The sequence below is a fragment of the Homalodisca vitripennis genome, chromosome 3 (genome assembly GCF_021130785.1).
Source record: "Homalodisca vitripennis isolate AUS2020 chromosome 3, UT_GWSS_2.1, whole genome shotgun sequence".
Classification (NCBI taxonomy): domain Eukaryota; kingdom Metazoa; phylum Arthropoda; class Insecta; order Hemiptera; family Cicadellidae; genus Homalodisca; species Homalodisca vitripennis.
The window spans coordinates 31,908,027-31,926,852 of NC_060209.1; positions in this window are offsets into that span (position 1 = coordinate 31,908,027).

Genomic DNA, 18,826 nt, shown 5'->3' on the forward strand with positions numbered 1-18,826 from the left:
TGTCTGAGTTTTGTGTCAATAAAGCGTGGTGAGTTGATCTGGGCTTGGACTTTGCAAGCTCGAGTTAATTTTTTTTTTTAAAAGAGCGAGCAGCGCAAAGCGCTGCTCAGCGGGCAAGCATCGCGTGATCTGAGTTTTGAATAGGCAAGCTGGGGTCTTTTGTGCTGGCCCTTAAACAAAAAAGACCCCGAAATTTTTATGTGAAGAAAACAAGATTTTCCGGACATTTGCTATCGTTCAGTGATACAAAAAATCAGTAACACGATTCTGTATCACTGAACGATGGCAATGTCCGGAAAAATCCTGTATCCTTCACAATCCTTCCATCGTCAAAAAAACATCAAACAAACAAAATTTTGGATGGAATTATAAAATGAAGACATCGTCGATGTCGGGTAGCTGGACTAAATTTGAAATATGATTTCCTAGAAATGTGATGCAATCACGAATTTGAGATACTGAGAAAATATAAAATAAAAACAAAAATCAGCAGGAAAACGTAAAACGCAACTATTGAAACATACTTTTTACAATTCTTAACACCTCATATCTCACTATACGAAACTATCGTTTCTGATGTTTGCTTGTTGACCACATGTACAAAGTGGCATGTACTATTTTTGTCATGGAGACTTGTAAAACACCATACAACTTGACCTACTTTAAGATTTCCCACTACCTTCTTAATGGTAATCTCTCTATCAGCTGAATAATTACTAAGCCTCTTTCAAAAACACTGCTTGAACACGTAGAAAAAACACTTTCTTATCAATGTGGATTAAATTTTGTAAAAGTAAGATCAATGATAAAGATTTTTCAATAGGTAAAGAAAGGAAATACAAATTCAAATTCAAAGTATTTATTGCACATTGACATTTGAATAATTGCATAAGTAATACAAACAGGTGCATGGTCAAGTTTTTTAAAAGTATAACTAAAATACAAGCGTTGCAGTATGTACTGTATGTATTTTCTATATTGTATTATGTCTATAAAGAATAACAAATCATCCTTATTGTACATAAACTGAAATGATAATATGTTTTAATAATGAATAATTGCATGGGTTGGGATTTTAAAATTGATTAGTTATATTATTTGAAAAATCTTTGTGCATTTCATTTACACTGTAATAAGCTTTTTTATGAGGATGTTCCTAATACTATTTTGAAAATTATTGTTCATAAGCTCTTTTTGTGACAAAGGTAAACAATTATATAAGCGAATTCCCATATAGTGGACTTTTTTCAAATAAAGAAGTTTTATGAATTGGAAAGGCAAGAAAGTTTTGTGTCTAGTATTATGATTATGCTGATTTTTTTATTCGTCAAAGGTGTTTTTTTTTTTTATGAATTGGAAAGGCAAGAAGAGTTTTGTGTCTAGTATTGTGATATGGTGATTTTTGTATTCGTCAAAGGTGTTTGGATTTTTATGGACTAAGTTCAACAATTCAAAAATATATAAACATGGTAGTGTGAGTATTTTAGATTTTTTAAATAGCGGTCGGCAGCTCTCTCTCTAAAGTTTGCACCAACCATTGCTCTCAGATCAGCTATTTGGGCTATGAATACTTTTTCAAAATCAGGAGATGAACCTCAGAGTACAATACCGTATTTCAGTATCGATTGTACAGTATACAATTTTACAAGTACAAACAGATATTGAATCTGCTAATAGTTTCATTGCAAAGCGAAAAGAGCTCAGTTTGTTTACAACCTTGTGATCACTATGAGATCACTATGAGATCACTATGTGATCACCATAATTAGTTGTAAATTGTACGTATATACTTGCTTATTTTATGTATTGTGTAATTTATGTAAAATTCATAGTATGGTTAAGTTAAGTCCACATTTAGGTATTTATATGTTTATGTGCCTTTTTTTATATGTTTAATTCAATTAATGTACAAACACTTATATATTGATGGTTTTGTAAAATTTAGATTTTTATTCCATTATAACATTGAAGAATATACATTACACATAAGTATGTATGAGTGGTTATAATAATACTCAATACAGTCATGATATGATTTAAGATGGCCGAATAGTCTAAACAATTTTTAATTTTAAAGTCAATGTTTTTCTTTATATATTTCTCAGATGTTCATGCCTTATTTTCTTGGGCTTTCTTTTATGTAACTTTTATGGCTTGGGCTGTACTTTTATGTATAGTAAATCGTAAAATGTGTAAAATTAAGTTTTATCAAATGTAAAATATTTATTGATATATATATATATATAAAATTATATATATATATATATATATATATATATATATATATATATAATTTCAATAAACATTGAATCGCAAAAAGTACTTGCTCCGCCGGGACATATTATATATTTATATACATATATAAAAAATATGTTTCTTTTGGTTGTTTATCAAGATTGATATCAGGTTGTTTATTAATTTAAAGTTGATATAATGAACTTGGAATTTAAATTTTGGATACGAATTTCATTTCCATGTTTGTATTTTTAATGAATAGTTTAATATGTGTTTATGTTTTTTTTTCTTAAATTTTCCTCTCAAATAGCTTCGGCTAGAGAGGATAAAAATTAACTGCATTGTAAACAAATCGTTAGTCTTGAATAAAAAATGTTTGAAAGAAAAGATCTGTTGAATACTTGATTATTACGTATCTGCTGCTGCTACAGACCGGACCAGTGCGGGCACTGAAGGACAAGGACAGTGCGGCTCGGCAGGAGGGCAGAAGGGCTGCAGGGTCGCGGTGATTAGGAGCTCGACAGCCCTCAGCTTGAGTGTCCGCCATTAGCCCTAACTACCCTAGTGTAAGCACTTCAACCCACTGCTAGTTATAGTTTGGTCCACTTTTAATTAGTTGTAAGAAACTGTGAACTTCATTCAGACTTCACACTTCACGTATACTCATACATGCATATGAATTCACTGACGCAACTCTAATTTTATTTTAGTGGTACAAGCGTATGATGATTACCAATGACGTGTATTGCCCGTCAATAAACGTCGTCATAATTACTGATGAAGGGCATTAAGTTCGTAAATTTGGTGATACTGATTATTTTTGCATTTGTCTATACTGTTATATCGATATTCATGTTCGATTTTGAACTTGAAATCGATTGTTTGTCATCTGCTGATTGTTTTTGTTTCGATTACTTGTCGTCAGAAATTACGTCGTTCTTCAGTAACAGTTTCAGTAACTTTTTCCAGAATGTACTCAATGAAAGTAAATTTGAGGTGGGTGATGGTAACTTTGGTGAAGAAATTTTGAATAAAAGTGGTGGTGAAGAAATTTAAACAATATGTGCCAAGGCCTAAATTTGAGACTTGGGAATGGCCACAACAAGCTCATGATCCACATAATTTTATTTTTAGTGGTAGATCTGGTATAAATCAAATTGTTGCTAGGCAACTAAATACTTAAAATATAAAATAATAGAATACATGGTATATGGTGTATTAATATTTTTAATTAACCATCAGCACCCACAAAATGATTTCCATTGCAAAATGAAAAAATTAATTTGGTACCTGAGGGAAAAATATTTGAGTTTTAATGGGTTAATAAGGATTATCACATAAATTCGAAATGGTATATTCAAAATATATTCTTTAAATATAAATCAAAATCTAGAGACTACTGAATAAAGTGTCTGTATTTTAATATTTATTTCATTTTGACAGAATTTCTTGCCTTGATCATAAAAATTGGTTTACGTGAGATAGTCACGATTTTTAATAAAATAGTCGAACAATTATTTAATTAGATTTAATTATTTAATGTCATCGTGTGTATTTTATACTTTAAGTAGTAATGTTTATCAACGCGTCAGTAGTCTCATCTGCTTGATAATAATTACTACTGTGTACATTATTTAAATAAAACAAGCACATAAAACGATAAAAAATAGACATGAGATAACTACTCATTTGGCAACAACTTTTCATAATAATAATGTTGTAAACATTGAAATTTTGGAAATTTGTAATGTATTTAAATTCTTAAATGTTTAAGGAATACCCATTTGTGATAGTTATTTTGATAAAAACAACATTACTTCAAACTAGCGATTTTATTTTACTTTCATTTATGTCAGAAGTCTAATATGAATTTGAATGAGATAATAATCTTGCGTTATTAAATTAAATGTGGTGCTAATTTTAGTTATACTAAATGTAGTAAATAGTTTACTATATTAAAAAAGGGCCAATCAATTATGCGAACATATACCACGCTTTATGAGTTAAATATTATTTATTTTTACAACTCAAAATAAAAATATAAATTATATTGAACAAAGATTTATGTGCTTTTTACTTAGTTTTCATAAAATACATTACATAATCTGCTGACGTTCATAATCGGGTTTCTGTTTAAAACGTTTTAACAACTCTATTGCATCAAAAACTGATCCACTTTAATAGCTTGGGTTGCTAATTATAAAATCAGTTATTTTAATGTTAAATCATTTCAGATTGTGGTCACTGTTCATCATTTGCTTAGTCTGTTAGTTGGTAGTACTGACTGTGTCAGTCTCAGCTTCACATCTCATCATAAGCCAGGCAAGTTTTTGTCGCGCTCTAACCGCGACTCGACATCCCCATATCGGAAACAAAGTGACCACTTCCCAGCGCCATCGAGATCGAATATCCTTCCTTCCTCTCTTCCAGAGTGTCATCCTTTGTTAATCCTCAGCTAAAAGTCGGTAATTCTAGTAAAGTAATTCAGCATTCATATTTGAAATTTTTTAAATAGTCCACACTGAAATGTTACAACTTTGCCTTAATTTGTTATGTAATGATATCAGATATTACTTAAAAGTTTTAATTTTATAAATTCTAGTTAAAAACAAACTAATTCGTAAGTATTAAAATTAGTTGCATTGGCGGACACCATTTTGCATTTAAGTGTTGTTTGAGATAATATTCATGATCTTACAAACCTGAAATTTCAATTTCTCAATTATTATTGATTCCAATTTATAACTTCCAATTATTTTGTCAATTATTCAATGAACTATCCAAATGTTTAGGTCTACTAGATACAGGACTCATTATTTTCCAGTTTCATGTCTTGTATCTGTCTATAATATTAGTTCGTTGCCTATAAATCTCCTTGTGTTCCTTATATTAAACTCTAATGTTTAATTATTCCATGCCAAAATTGGGTATTTAGATCATTCAAAAATTAATAAAGTATTGAATACTATTTTTAATTCATGTTTAATTAAATTTACTGTTAGTTCCTATGGGTTTCACATTTTAATACTCAGCTAGAAATTCCACGGATTCCAGTAGAATTTGGTCTTAGGTTTGGTTTGACGTTGTTCTAATACTATACACAATACTCAATACTCGTTTATTGACACAGATGATCTTTACAATTTACAATTTTTTAGTGCTAGTCAGAACACACGCAAGTTGCATTTAATAAATAAAAAAAAAACACTTAAAAATGTAGTAATGCTATAAAATAATTTCCATAAGCGTGTACAGTTCATTTACAGATTTACCTGCTGACCTCATATAGGCTAATCAAGAGCCATATAGGCCCAGTAGACTGCAGAAAGCTTTTCTAACCAAGTAGTACTTGAACTTTTTATTACATTCTGATTAATCTATTATGTTTTTAAATCATGGTTTTACTAGGAATTAAATTAACAATAAATAAAGTAAACGTAAGTAATTACGGACTTTTTTTATTAAATTATATCATTCGTCATAGAGTCAAGTTTTCCTTATTATACTAAAATTCATTCGTATGTAGGTGTTAAACATTGATAGAAAACTAAAACTTTTAGAGAGTGTTTTAGATAGAATTCCTTGCAGAATTTCATCGTAATCAAACAAAAGCCGCAATTTAACAATTCCAATCAAGGAAGTAATCCACCTCCTAAATCTCAACCTAAAGACGAAAATTGTAGATATCCTAATGCATGGTACACAAGTAGAAATTCACCTAGGAAATTCAGTGATGCGTCCTCCTCCGTAGACTAATGGATATAGTCTCGGCTCTCTAACTGAGAGATCACGGGTTCAAATCCCGGGGAGGTCCAATCAGGCATAGACACGATTGAAAGAGTACTTTGCAAGTAAATACCAGTGTAATAAAATAAATATCAGTGTACATCGAAGCCAGCATAGCAGCTGAGGCTTAAAAGAGAAGAAAAAACTAGCGATGGCTTGAACGACGCGTACTGTACATGTTTGTAGGCCACGTAATCATCATATCTCTCTCACACACATACGGGTAATACAGCAGGAACGATACATGTAACAGCCTGTCTGTCTGTCTCCTAGCTGACTCCCGCCACAGCCCTCTCTAATTTCAATATAATTATAATCGTGTTCCCGCCACAAAGGGTAGTGTAATTGGGTTTTGAACGCATTTCTCATTTGACAAAACGCCTGCGGCCACCAAACAACCCTCCATTTTGTAATCGTTTCCCAGGAAACCGTTAGTCCTCTATCTTTTTAACTGGAGTAAATGAATAATTATATTACCAGTTTTTTGTAGAAACCCGTTCATTTCATTTTTCGAGATGAGAGCAATGACCAAAAACTAGTTCGGAGTGGTTTCCAAGTCTGATGCTCTTGCTATTACTGGGTTTTCTACTTATTGTACAGCAAATAATCGCAAACGCAAGAATGAAAAAATATATCTGATTAATCTTATCTTATTCGAAGTGGCACTGTTAAAGATTTCACAATGGGAGGTTAATTGTTGCTTTTCTGCAGGCTAAATAAAAAAAAATATATGAACAAAGTTTAAATTCATATAATATCACGTTGTATACGATTTATTCAAAAGGATATTTCCTTTTAAATTGCTAAACAATTACAAATTTTCTGAGATTTTTAGTTTAGCGTTTCATGTGGAAACAAAAAGAAAACTTGACAATTTAAATAAAATGTTAATATTAGCTGTATGCCAACAAATTAATATTATTAGATTTTCATTGATTTCATAATTAAGGTTGAATTATTTTCTTCGAGAAAAAGTTAAAACAATTCAAAATTAAAAAAAATTAAAATTAATTGATAATAATCAAAAAACCATTTTTTAACACTGTATACAGTTCATAAACATTTAATTATCAATATCCAGGTAAATAACTACTATATAAAAATTAAATATAGTATTTATTACTAATTTTAATATATATATATATATATATATATATATATATATATATATTATTAGACAAATTTAAAAACATAAAATTGGTATATGACGTCATAACTCAATGTAAACATAAAACATACGTTTGTATTTTTGTCAGAAAGAAGTAACACGCCTCAAATTTCAAAAACAAAATACTCAACTACGTACTGAAAAAATCAGAGTATATAAGGCTTATTGAATGACGTTGACAAACTAATTTTTTCTTATCTAAAGTTTAAAACGTTTTCTCTTTACAATTGTAATCTCTTTAAAGTCGTATTAGAACATTTACGGCATTGTTACGTGTATATTAATATTTAATAAGAGGTATAAGGACGCAAATATTTACGAAAATATTGATAGAATAAAGCGTTCATCTAAAGTCAAGGGGTTCTATAAAATAATGTTATGTATATTAAACTAAAATATTAACAGTGACATCCTTTAAATTACCATGTAAAATAGAGCATAGAAGATGCAGGGGAACAAGTACACTAAGACGTTATTATCTGGTACATGGTCGTCGAAGTTCAGGATTATCCGCAGTACATTATAATTATTAACTTTTTGTGTAATCCAGTCATGTTTTGTATACATTTATTTTAAAACTATTTCATCTAACACTATTTATGAATTGTTTTACACATTACAACAGCATAAAGTTCATGTTGTGAGACTATAAAATGCCTTTCGTGAGGGTTAGCCTACGGCAGTCAATAATGCCATAACAAAGCTAGACCAGGTGCTGTATAAACTATTATGCCATTAATTGATTACATTCAGGGCTATAATGGCAAGTACGACCCTCGCTGTAGCGATGTGTTCCTACACCTCAGTACCTTTCGGACACAAGCTTTTAGTGGCGGTTCGCCTTATCCAAAATTTTTATTTTCCGAAATCTTCGTCCCATCAACTTCGGATACTCGCGTCACCAGTGTAAATGGTAATTCTAAGCAATATATGGGTCAACCTTGATTTTTCTCATATTACAATATAATGTTACAATAGTCAATTAGAAAAGGAAATGACTAGAATTTCTTGCCGGAAAGCAGTTATAGGGAGCAGGCAACCGCCAGACGGTCATATATTGCTTAGAGTTACCTATTAGTGATCAGGGGCACTGACGTGATCTGGGCTTCAAATTTGGAACTACTCGAGTTAATTTTTTTTTTCTAAAAGAGCAAGCAGCGCGAAGCGCTGCGCAGCGGGCAGGCATCGTGCGTGATCCTTTTTTTTATTAAAAATTTCTGATAAATTGTTATTACATATTACAATATAATGCAGGTAATGTATGTAAAACAATTTTAAACACATAATTAATTACATGCTGGAAAGCAAAGTAAACCAATATAATCCGCCCAATACAAAATCTCCGTAAAAATCTGGTAAAGGAATCTGTGTCATTTCTTTGGCCTGAATCAATTCAGTATATACAAAGATCACGCATGATGCTTGCCCGCTGCGCAGCGCTTCGCGCTGCTTGCTCTTTTAGAAAAAAAAAATTAACTCGAGTAGTTCCAAATTTGAAGCCCAGATCACGTCAGTGCCCCTGATCACTAATAGGTAATTCTCGCGGTTGCCTGCTCCCTATAACTGCTTTCCAGCAAGAAATTCTAGTCATTTCCTTTTCTAATTGACTATTGGAACATTATATTGTAATATGAGTTGCCTGCTCCCTATAACTGCTTTCCGGCAACAAATTCTAGTCATTTCCTTTTCTAATTGACTATTGGAACATTATATTGAAATATGGGAAAAATCGAGGTTGACCCATATATTGCTTAGAATTACCGTGTAAATTTAATGAACAAGCAGTGTTCTTATACCTGTGTTATTATACAAGTGTTATTATACCTGTACAATAGAGTAGAAAATTGTAAATCCCCCTCTCAGGAATAAGAACACGCTTCATTCCCCCCCACCACCATCCTTTCCACCCTCATTCACCATTCTCACCGAGTCGCTGATCAGGAGCGCTGACGAGATGAGAGCGAGATGATTTAATAGGTGGTTCATCCATATTGGCTTTAAAGATTCGTTGCACCATGATATTATCACAAATCTATTGATACCAAAATTATTTAAATCGAATTATAAATAACTGATTTAGAGCAAATTTACTGTGAAAAGACATGGCCCACATTGAGGTTCTCAGAGAATAGCCAACAATGCAAAAACTGAATAAACGGCCGCTATAAATTACATTATATTTTTTCAATAACTGGCCTTGTTATCATAAACATTTGAGCCAAAGTTGGTATACAGTAATTTTTTATTGAGATATTAAATTATTTAATAAGATACACATACAGACAAACAGACAGATAGTCAACTAAGCATCGGAGACCCATGTTCATATGGTGAAATATGTGTGTCTTGACCTGAGCAATAACGTGGTATACCTTTGTCCAGAGAGTTACGGGACACATTGTATACTGTCTTGGTAGTATTATTCTGAGATGTAACCTACTGGACGTCAATGAAAAACTTCCACTTAACCAATACAATATACAATATATTACTACTTACTCGTGGGGTAATGTATTTATTTGCAAGCGTATATTATTTACTTGAGTGCAATAGATATTATTTCTACGCCTTCGTATCTAGTAATCGTCTGTTCAGTCGGCAGTCTGAACTCGGTGGTACTCGTCTATTCAGTCACCAGTCAGAACTCGGTGGTACTCGCCTGTTCAGTCGGCAGTCAGAACTCGGTGGTACTCGCCTGTTCAGTCGGCAATCAGAACTAGGTGCTACTCGTCTGTTTAGTCGGCAGTCAGATCTCGGTGCTACTCGTCTGTTCAGTCGAAAGTGTGAACTCGGTGCTACTCGCCTGTTCAGTCGGCAGTCTGAACTCGGTGCTACTCGTCTGTTCAGTCGAAAGTGTGAACTCGGTGCTACTCTTCTGTTCAGTCGACAGTCTGAACTCGGTGGTACTCGTCTGTTCAGTCAACAGTCTGAACTCGGTGGTACTCGTCTGTTCAGTCGGCAGTCAGAACTCGGTTCTACTCGTCTGTTCAGTCGGCAGTCTGAACTCGGTTGTACGTCCTGCTGGCACATGTCTAGCCACGTGTCACCGGTCCTCGATGTCCCTCCCTGTTCCCACTTCCACGTAAACCAATAACCGTTTACCCGGCTCAAATTACCCTACGAGCGGAGGAGAGCGTCATTACGTCTATTGCAGGTACCGGGAATGGAAATTTATGTAAATCCTGACGATCAACAATTTTGAAACATTGGGCCAGCTGGATCATGAATATTCAAGAATTCAACACGTCTTCGTCCTTCTTGTGCTCGGGGCGGCAGCTGAACGCTCGGTGTTTCGCAGTTGCAGAAAATAACCTATTACTTTACTTCATTCCTGTAACGTGTACCTTAATTATACCGGTTACTTTTCCTTGACATTCTTCATTGTGTTATAAAAGCTTAGATACGTAATTTTCCACTTCTATGATTTGTTATGAATATTTTATACATCATAAAATTTAGATTCAGCAAATTACTATTTATATCTAAGCTTACATTTAAGACTCTGAACTGCTGAAGAGTAACATTAAAGACGTTTGACCCAACATATGTAATTATTATAAAGAATATTAATATAAATAAACAGAATTAGTCATAGTACACAATTATTCATAGTAACTAATACATAAATTAAAAACACATTCCGTTATTTAGTATTTTAGATTCTATAAAAACACGTCCTGTCATTATTATGACACCGTCTTCAACATGGTATTAATGTAGATGAAAACAATTTTACTGCTTTCAAAGTAATTCTTGGCGTTAACATTATTAAGTGTTCTCAAGAAAAAATTATTGAGAACAGTTAAAAATACTAATATTACGGCGACACCGACGTAAATATATCGATCTTAGTTATAGTATCGATAAGTGTTCTCCACATTTTTTCTTTACAATGGCTAGATTACTAGGGTGACTTTATATGGAGTTTTGGACTTCTGCAATGGGAATAGATGGGGGAAAATATTTTCAGGGTTAAGGAAAATTTCGTAAAGCATTCACTATTTACCCGTATTGATGATTTTAGGTAGTTTAACATTTTATTCGTAAAAAGTACATATTAAAAACTAACAATTATTGCAACCCAAATGTAAAATTAGGTTATTTTATAGCAATATTTGTATGCTGATTTTCATATAAACTAAAAAGATTGTTGTTTTATAATCTGATATATTCTATTTTTAGGTTAAACATTACAAGAAACCACCACTCTTAAATCCAGGCAAAATAAATATCCGTAATGTTTGTCATTTAAAACGTGTTCTAGGAGCTAGCATAGCAATATCTCACTCTCCTTAATGGTAATAATCATCAGTAATGACCTTTTCAAACTATAATGAATTATAGTCCATTCCTAATTTCAATTAGTAAACAAACCTCAAACACAACAAAATGGCAATACACTTCACGATGTTACTACAATATTTTAACAGCACAGAATCGCCTACATACATTTTTCCAAGTGTGTTTCACAGAAGGAAAGCTAATCCCTAGTAAAAGGTAAAGGGTTGGCTCCAGTGTCCAGGGACTAGTACTCGGCCTGGAAACACGGAGAAACGGCCGCCTGGAGAACAACTCCAACTTTTAAAATAAACTCCAAACTTTATATGAAAATTCGGGCGGGAAGTGTTGACTCCCAGCACCTGAGTGGTTTGCAGTCCCTCGCCACAGCCTACACTTTTTTCTCGTTATTTGTTTGTAACACGCCAACTGTAACAAGTAACACAATAACTAGGTAGTAATGTGTTTTTGCGTTTAAACTTTTGTATTGGTGGTTCTTTTGTTTTAAATTAATAAGAGGTACGTTTTTCAATTAATTATAGCCATTACGAATGTAATTTCTGAAAGATACTTCCTCAATAGTAACCAAATTTAGTCCTGAATAATCAATTATTTACAAAACGCGACCTTTCTTCAAGCATTTATTGGAATAGACTTTTCGTTTCACAATCACACACATGTTCATGGCAGATAAAATTTATGATTACCCTGACTACGATAAAATTTATGATTTTTCTCTAATTACGTTATTTTTGCTGTCAAATTTTATTCTATTTGAATAATGTATCACTCATGTTATTGTATAGTAAAATGTGTTACTTCATATACGTTCCATGTATAGTAATCGTCCAAATAATATTAAACCCATCGTATAGACAGATCATTTTCTGTGTTTTAATTTTGATTTATTTTTAAAAGGAAAACAATCAAGTCGGGTCCAGATTGATTATTCATTCAGAAAACTTGGACCTATCAATTTTGTACAGGGGCCAGACGAATTAAAGCTTCAAACTCCAGTATAAACAATTTGTCTTAGGTTAATTCCATTTAGAATTATAATTGGTTGACCATCAGTGAAGATATTCAGATAACAAAATGATTCATTTGAATTTTTCCTTGAAAATGGTTTTCTACAGAGGCAAAATCGATTTTGAAGGTGGTATATATCCGTCAATGGGATATCCTTTAGGCAAAATACTATCCTTTCGAAGATTGTTACGCGACATGTAATCTACCGTACTCCTTCCTACCCGGTGATAGAGAATATTAGATTATATTAGAGATAATCCCTGTATGAAGTGAGTAGAGTATGATTAACATGGGAGGTACACTTTTTTTAACATAATGAATGACCTAATGCACCTTCAACATACAATACTGATGCCATAATTAAACCCAGGCTGCACGAGTTTCATGAAATTTCTATTACTAAACTATAATAACTGACATAACTCTTAAGGAACCAATTATTAATAAATTTCGTTTTTAGGTACACTGCAGCTACCCATTTGTTCGTGAACTATAACGCAATGCAGCCCAACTAATCTTAGGAAGTTGTAGTGTATCATCAAAGAACTAAATTCTTCTTGATGCAGTATTATGCATTTTTCTGGGCCAGGAAATTGTGTTAATTAATTATATTTAATTTTTTATTGCAATGGAGAAACTCGTTTTATATCAAGTATATTTTTAGTAACAAATAATTTGAGGGGTTTTTCATCAGTTTCCCATGGTAATGGAAAGGGGTGGAGTCGGTGTAGCGTTTCTCAACCATTCATATAAATAAAAGTCCGCTCTAAAAATAAGCAAACAAATATTACTCAGCAAAATAAGGCTGATAAATATTACTAAATTTTGTTTTGTTCTTTACTCCCCTTGTCTCTCTATTTAAAAATAAGGCTACTCATTTTTTATCTATATATAACAAACAACAACAAGAATGGAAATTCTTGGACTTTTAGTGCTGGTGTGCTAGTGTGTTTCTAGTTCGCAGCTAATTTCGTAATAATAAAAAATATTTCATAAGACTATTTAAATATCAGTGCAAATTTGATTTAAAACCTTATATCCTTTACTACTTTTAAATTTAGTAGAGAGAATTGTTGTATACTGTGTCAATGTAATGGTTATAGAAAATTGCACCAAGCTTAGTAGGACTGTAATTTTTGACAATTTGAAGTAATTTCGCTCTGATTAGTAAACCCCGAATAATATCCACTTACTTGTACACCTACTTGTTTGTATATATTTTAAATTTTGGATAGGGCATTGAAAACAAAACAAATAAATACAACTACCAACTTTTAATATTCGATAACCTTACTTTACAAGATGGTATTAGTGGAATAAAACGTACAACCCGTTTTTACTTCTCCTGGTTGTTTTATATATTAGCCATTATATGGATATAAAGCTATGATATATAATTGAAGGGATACTGCTGTGTAATACACCCAACTGTGCGAGGCGAGGCCGCGGTAAGAACTCCCATTCAGCCGGCGGCGTTCTTCCACACTCCGTCCGCACTCATCAGCAGCGGAGTGTGACACTTCAACCATTACAGGGCGTGACCGGACAGCACTTCCGGCTTGCTAGACTCTCATTGGTCCACTCCGGACAGGAAGTCCACGTCAGCCAACCACCAACGGCCTGCAACCATCCGGAAGTGTCTTTTTATGATAATTAACATAATTAGGACTCTTGTCGCACGCATGGGTTCCAATGGACACCTTCCCAAAGTAATGATTGAGTTAGGTTACGAGTTACTGTTAAATATATTTATGAGTTAACGGCTACAATTCATTCGAGCGTTATCTTACCATTCATTGCATGCGTTGTCTTTTTTAACCCTTTGTATTAAAGAAAAGATTGTGCACATTTACATACCGTCTAGATAATATTAACGATTATATGAAATGACACGTTTAATGCTTGTAATTATTTTTAAGTTAAATCTATTTCTAATCTATATTTTTACTTACAGTACCGCAGTACATTAGGTAAACTGAGTCTTTTCTTTCAGGTACTAGTAAGGAACCTGAAATGTGTTGGGTTTTATTATACCAAGGCTGTTAAGAAAAAAAAACAACGTTGTTTAAAAGTAAAGTAAAGTAAAGTAGTAATATTTTACGAGGCGAAGTTAGGGCTAAGAAGCCCTCTCTAACACTTAACCTGGGGACCAACGACTTAAAGGTGACTTCCGAACCACCACCAATGGCCGGGCAGGCTGCTTGCAAAGACAGGATCGCTCAGCGGTCACCCATTCAAGCAGCAGCTACGCTCGACGTTGCTTGATCCGGTTATCTTGCGATAACCGTTGTACCCGCTACACATTGGCGACATAGTATAACATACTGAACTATTTTTTTTCCTCAGATAGAAGAACAAAAATGCTACATCAGTTTGCTAATTAGTTATCCAGTCTCAAACTGGTCAAGTAATAATGTCGATTACAGTTCATTGTTGCCAGAAGATAGGTATTTACAGAAGAGCTGATGCAGACGTCAACCCATCATGGAGAATTGTTAAACGACATCTGCTTCTAAAGAAATTATCCGCCTGCGCCAATCGTAGGTTCTTGTGAACAAATTAGAAGAATACCTGATGACGATACCTGAGAAAAACTCAAACAAATTTTATCTAGTTTTGATGCAAGATTATATAAGGAAATAAATCGATCTCTGACAACCATAAAAAGAAACATAGCATAATCGTGGAATAATGATCGAAGGCAATCGCAGATGAAACCAGTGCAAAACATTTTTTAAGTGAAAATTAACTTCATGGTGTAATTCCAAGTCAGCCGTAAGGCATTTAGATAAAAAAAAGGATATAAAATAATTTTACAAAAGTATTTTCGTATTTCATTTACGCTCTGTGACCCCATTTCCCTTACTATACGCCCTTGGTATATTACCTCGTAATTTAATTAGACTTCTGTAGATTTCAATGAAATAATTTGAGTACAAGCGTAACAAAATACGTTGTAACATGTACTGTTTTACTTAAGGTGGTGCAATTAATTTTGGGTTGAGAAATTAAAAAAAAATAATAGTCACAATTCTTTAAGATAACCTTCCTGAAGACAGAAAAAGAACATAAAAATTGGAATAAATTAATTTAGGTCCCAATGGAAAACGTCTGATCTGCCGGTCAGAGTTTGGCTATATTGACACAAGCACAACCTTAACACTAACACGTCTTCGAGTGGAGTTTTTGATAAACAGTGACGTTATTATGATGGAAAAGAGCACGGACCTACAGTATACATCTAATTAAAAAACTAAGTTTGAACTTACCTTGAGTTAATGAAACTCATACCAAATAAATATTCTACTGATATTTTATTCAGTCCAATCTTTGAATAACTTAAAACCTGTATAAGAAAACAACATTGATGTAATACTGGTCCAGTAATCGGACCTTGAATTACTCAAATTGTAAAAAAATATCAATACACTTTCTTTACTATTTAAATTGTTAAAATATTTAATTTCATACGAATTATACTTTTGTATACTTACCACTACATGTTATTGTTTGGCTGGGACTTTTTTCGTGGGCTGCTAAAAAAACAACCCATAATCTTCTGCATAGAGTACGTTGACCATTATTTACTCTTAAGTTGTGTTGTGTGATCCCTTACTATACACTCGGTAACATAATAACTTGATTAGTCAATAAAACATTCAGTCTAGAAATAATGACACATCTACTATGGATAATTTAAAAGGGTAACAAGTTTTTGGATATTTTCCATTGCCAACGTTACAAAAAGACGTGTTATATTTGTAAGGTTGACGATAACAAATGTCCAAAACCATGTTATCCTTGTAAACTAGAGCCTACAACAAGAAGATCTGAGAGCAGTTGCTGAAACTTACGATCACTTTTATTGTAGCAATATAAGTTATCTAATATAGGTATATAAGTATAGGTTAGTTATTTACCTAATTACCTGAAGAAGAGATCAGATTGCAGATCTCGACACGTAGTGTTACTGATTTATTATTTCACTGAACGATGGCAAATGTCCGGAAAATCCTGTTTCCTTCACAATCCATCCATCGTCAAAAATAAACTTCCAACAAAGAATTACTAGTAATTAAAACAACACGTTTCAAATGTTATGTATTTTTGGGATGAGGTCTTTCGAAACCAAAGGATTCATCGTCAGGTGACTTCCCAATTTGAATAGCTTTAAAAAGTCTCACCAAAGTAATATTAATGTTCAAAACGGACAGGCGTCCTTCCTCATATGAATGTTTAATTAAGGAAGTACTTACTGAAAACCAAACATATCCTTTAGGCATTTGTACTTCCTACGTAAATCCACCACGGGTTGGATTTACGTGACTGCCCTTCGTCCAATAAATAAACAGGATTACACCCCTCAGGGAATACGTTGTCAGGTCGTTTCCCTGTGATCGACTATCAATAGTCAGTAGTCCAGCACAATGGCCGGAGAAGGCCGATGCCCACGGCTACCGGCGACTGCGGCAGTAGCTGTCAGCAGGGGTCGTAGATACGGCAGTTTACGGGAGTTCCCCGGACCGACTCTCCGCGGCGTCCTACAGTGACCGCGAGATATCGCCCTGCCGCAGATCGACCCACAGATTACACCGACTTTACCTTACTTCTGTTGTTCATACTTTAGGGTTTCGGCCAGCCGCTGATCCTATCCTTTTCCGGGAGCCTTAAAAATAGCCCTATAAAATCACATCTCGCTGCCGGACCGGTCTGAGCGGTTTTGGGGAGCGGTAAACATTTTTACTTGTCAATGCTAACCCTCGCTGGAACTCTATATGTACTGATTTTTATACGTAAACAAACAGCGGAGTTTTGGGGATCTGCTAAACTGTTGGTGCTTCTTTTTGGAGTTATTACTTCAGGAATGACTGGAAATCAAGAGTCGTCGTCTGATGCGTTGTCAAAGACGTTGACATTGAGGGTGGGGTTTTTTTTAATCAGATTTTTGTACGCAATGGAGTTTCATATTGTACAAGGTTATCTACTATATCATAAGATAGAAAGTAACAATTCTTATAAAAGTCTCATAAGGGTGAAAACACTACTTCTTAAACTATCCCTCTTTGTGCGTGAGTAAACTTATCTAATGCTTAATTCACTACTAAGTTGTTTACGTATAAATCCACATCGTTCGTTTCAACAATCTTAAATTCTTGATTAAATGAAGAACATCATCGACTAAGAATGACTGGACATCAAGGGGGGGATCGTCTGCTGTATTGTCAAAGACGTTAACATTGAGGGTGGGGGTTTTATATCAGATTTTTGAACAAATAGGAAATAACCACTCCTAAACATACTATTGTAGAGCTAACAATTCTTGTAAATGTCTCATAAGGGTGAAAACATTATTACTTAAACTGTCCCATTTGTGATTGAGTAAGCTGATTTACTACTAAGTTCTTTACGTATAAATCCACATCGTTCGTCTCAACGATGTTCAATTCTTGATTAAACGAAGAACATCGAATAGGCTATTATTCATCATTATCGTTTTTAGAACGCAAGTGAAAACTAGAAGACATTTAAAAATCTGAGCACGAATTTTGATAAATGCCCAACTGAACCTGTTTTGAAAACGGTCATCAGGCATTCTGCCCAAGTGTACCAAACGATTTGGGACAATTACCGTGTACTTACTCTTTGACTTGCATGGGAGAAGATAATCATCCGGTGGACGCATTAAGCTAGGATCGCTTCCGAAATGTTAATAGCTGTGATCAACAGTAGCGCCCCTTCCGCCCTACGCCGCGCAGGCCGCGACCCCTTCATTACCCACAATTCCTTTAATAGTCCAATTACACCTTCATAGTCAGCTGATCAACGGATGATTCTATTTATCCAATTACCCGATTTTATTTACCCTGCGTATTAATACAGACCCATGTTTATAGATTGCTTATTACTTTCTGGTCACCCTTGAATTGATGTACTCTAAGAACCTATTCTTGTACGTGTTCAAACACGTATTGACCTGTTAAACAACTCAATTGAATTTGATAATGGAAGTACTTAATATATTTCTTTATTGGAAATTTTATGACACAATAATATTGACTAAAACAGTACATTGTGTTACTACTAAATTACATTTCCTCTGTGAAGTAAATAGGGGTTTTCCAGACATTTTCCATCGTTCATTAATACAACATAATCAGTAACACTACGTTTCGAGATCTGCAATCTGATCTCTTCTTCCGGTAATAACTAAACTAACACATAATTACAAACTAGGTTAAAATAAACAAATCTTTGTATCACTAAACGATGGCAAATGTCCGGAAAAAATATGTTTCCTTCACAATCCTTCCATCGTCGAAAACAAACTTC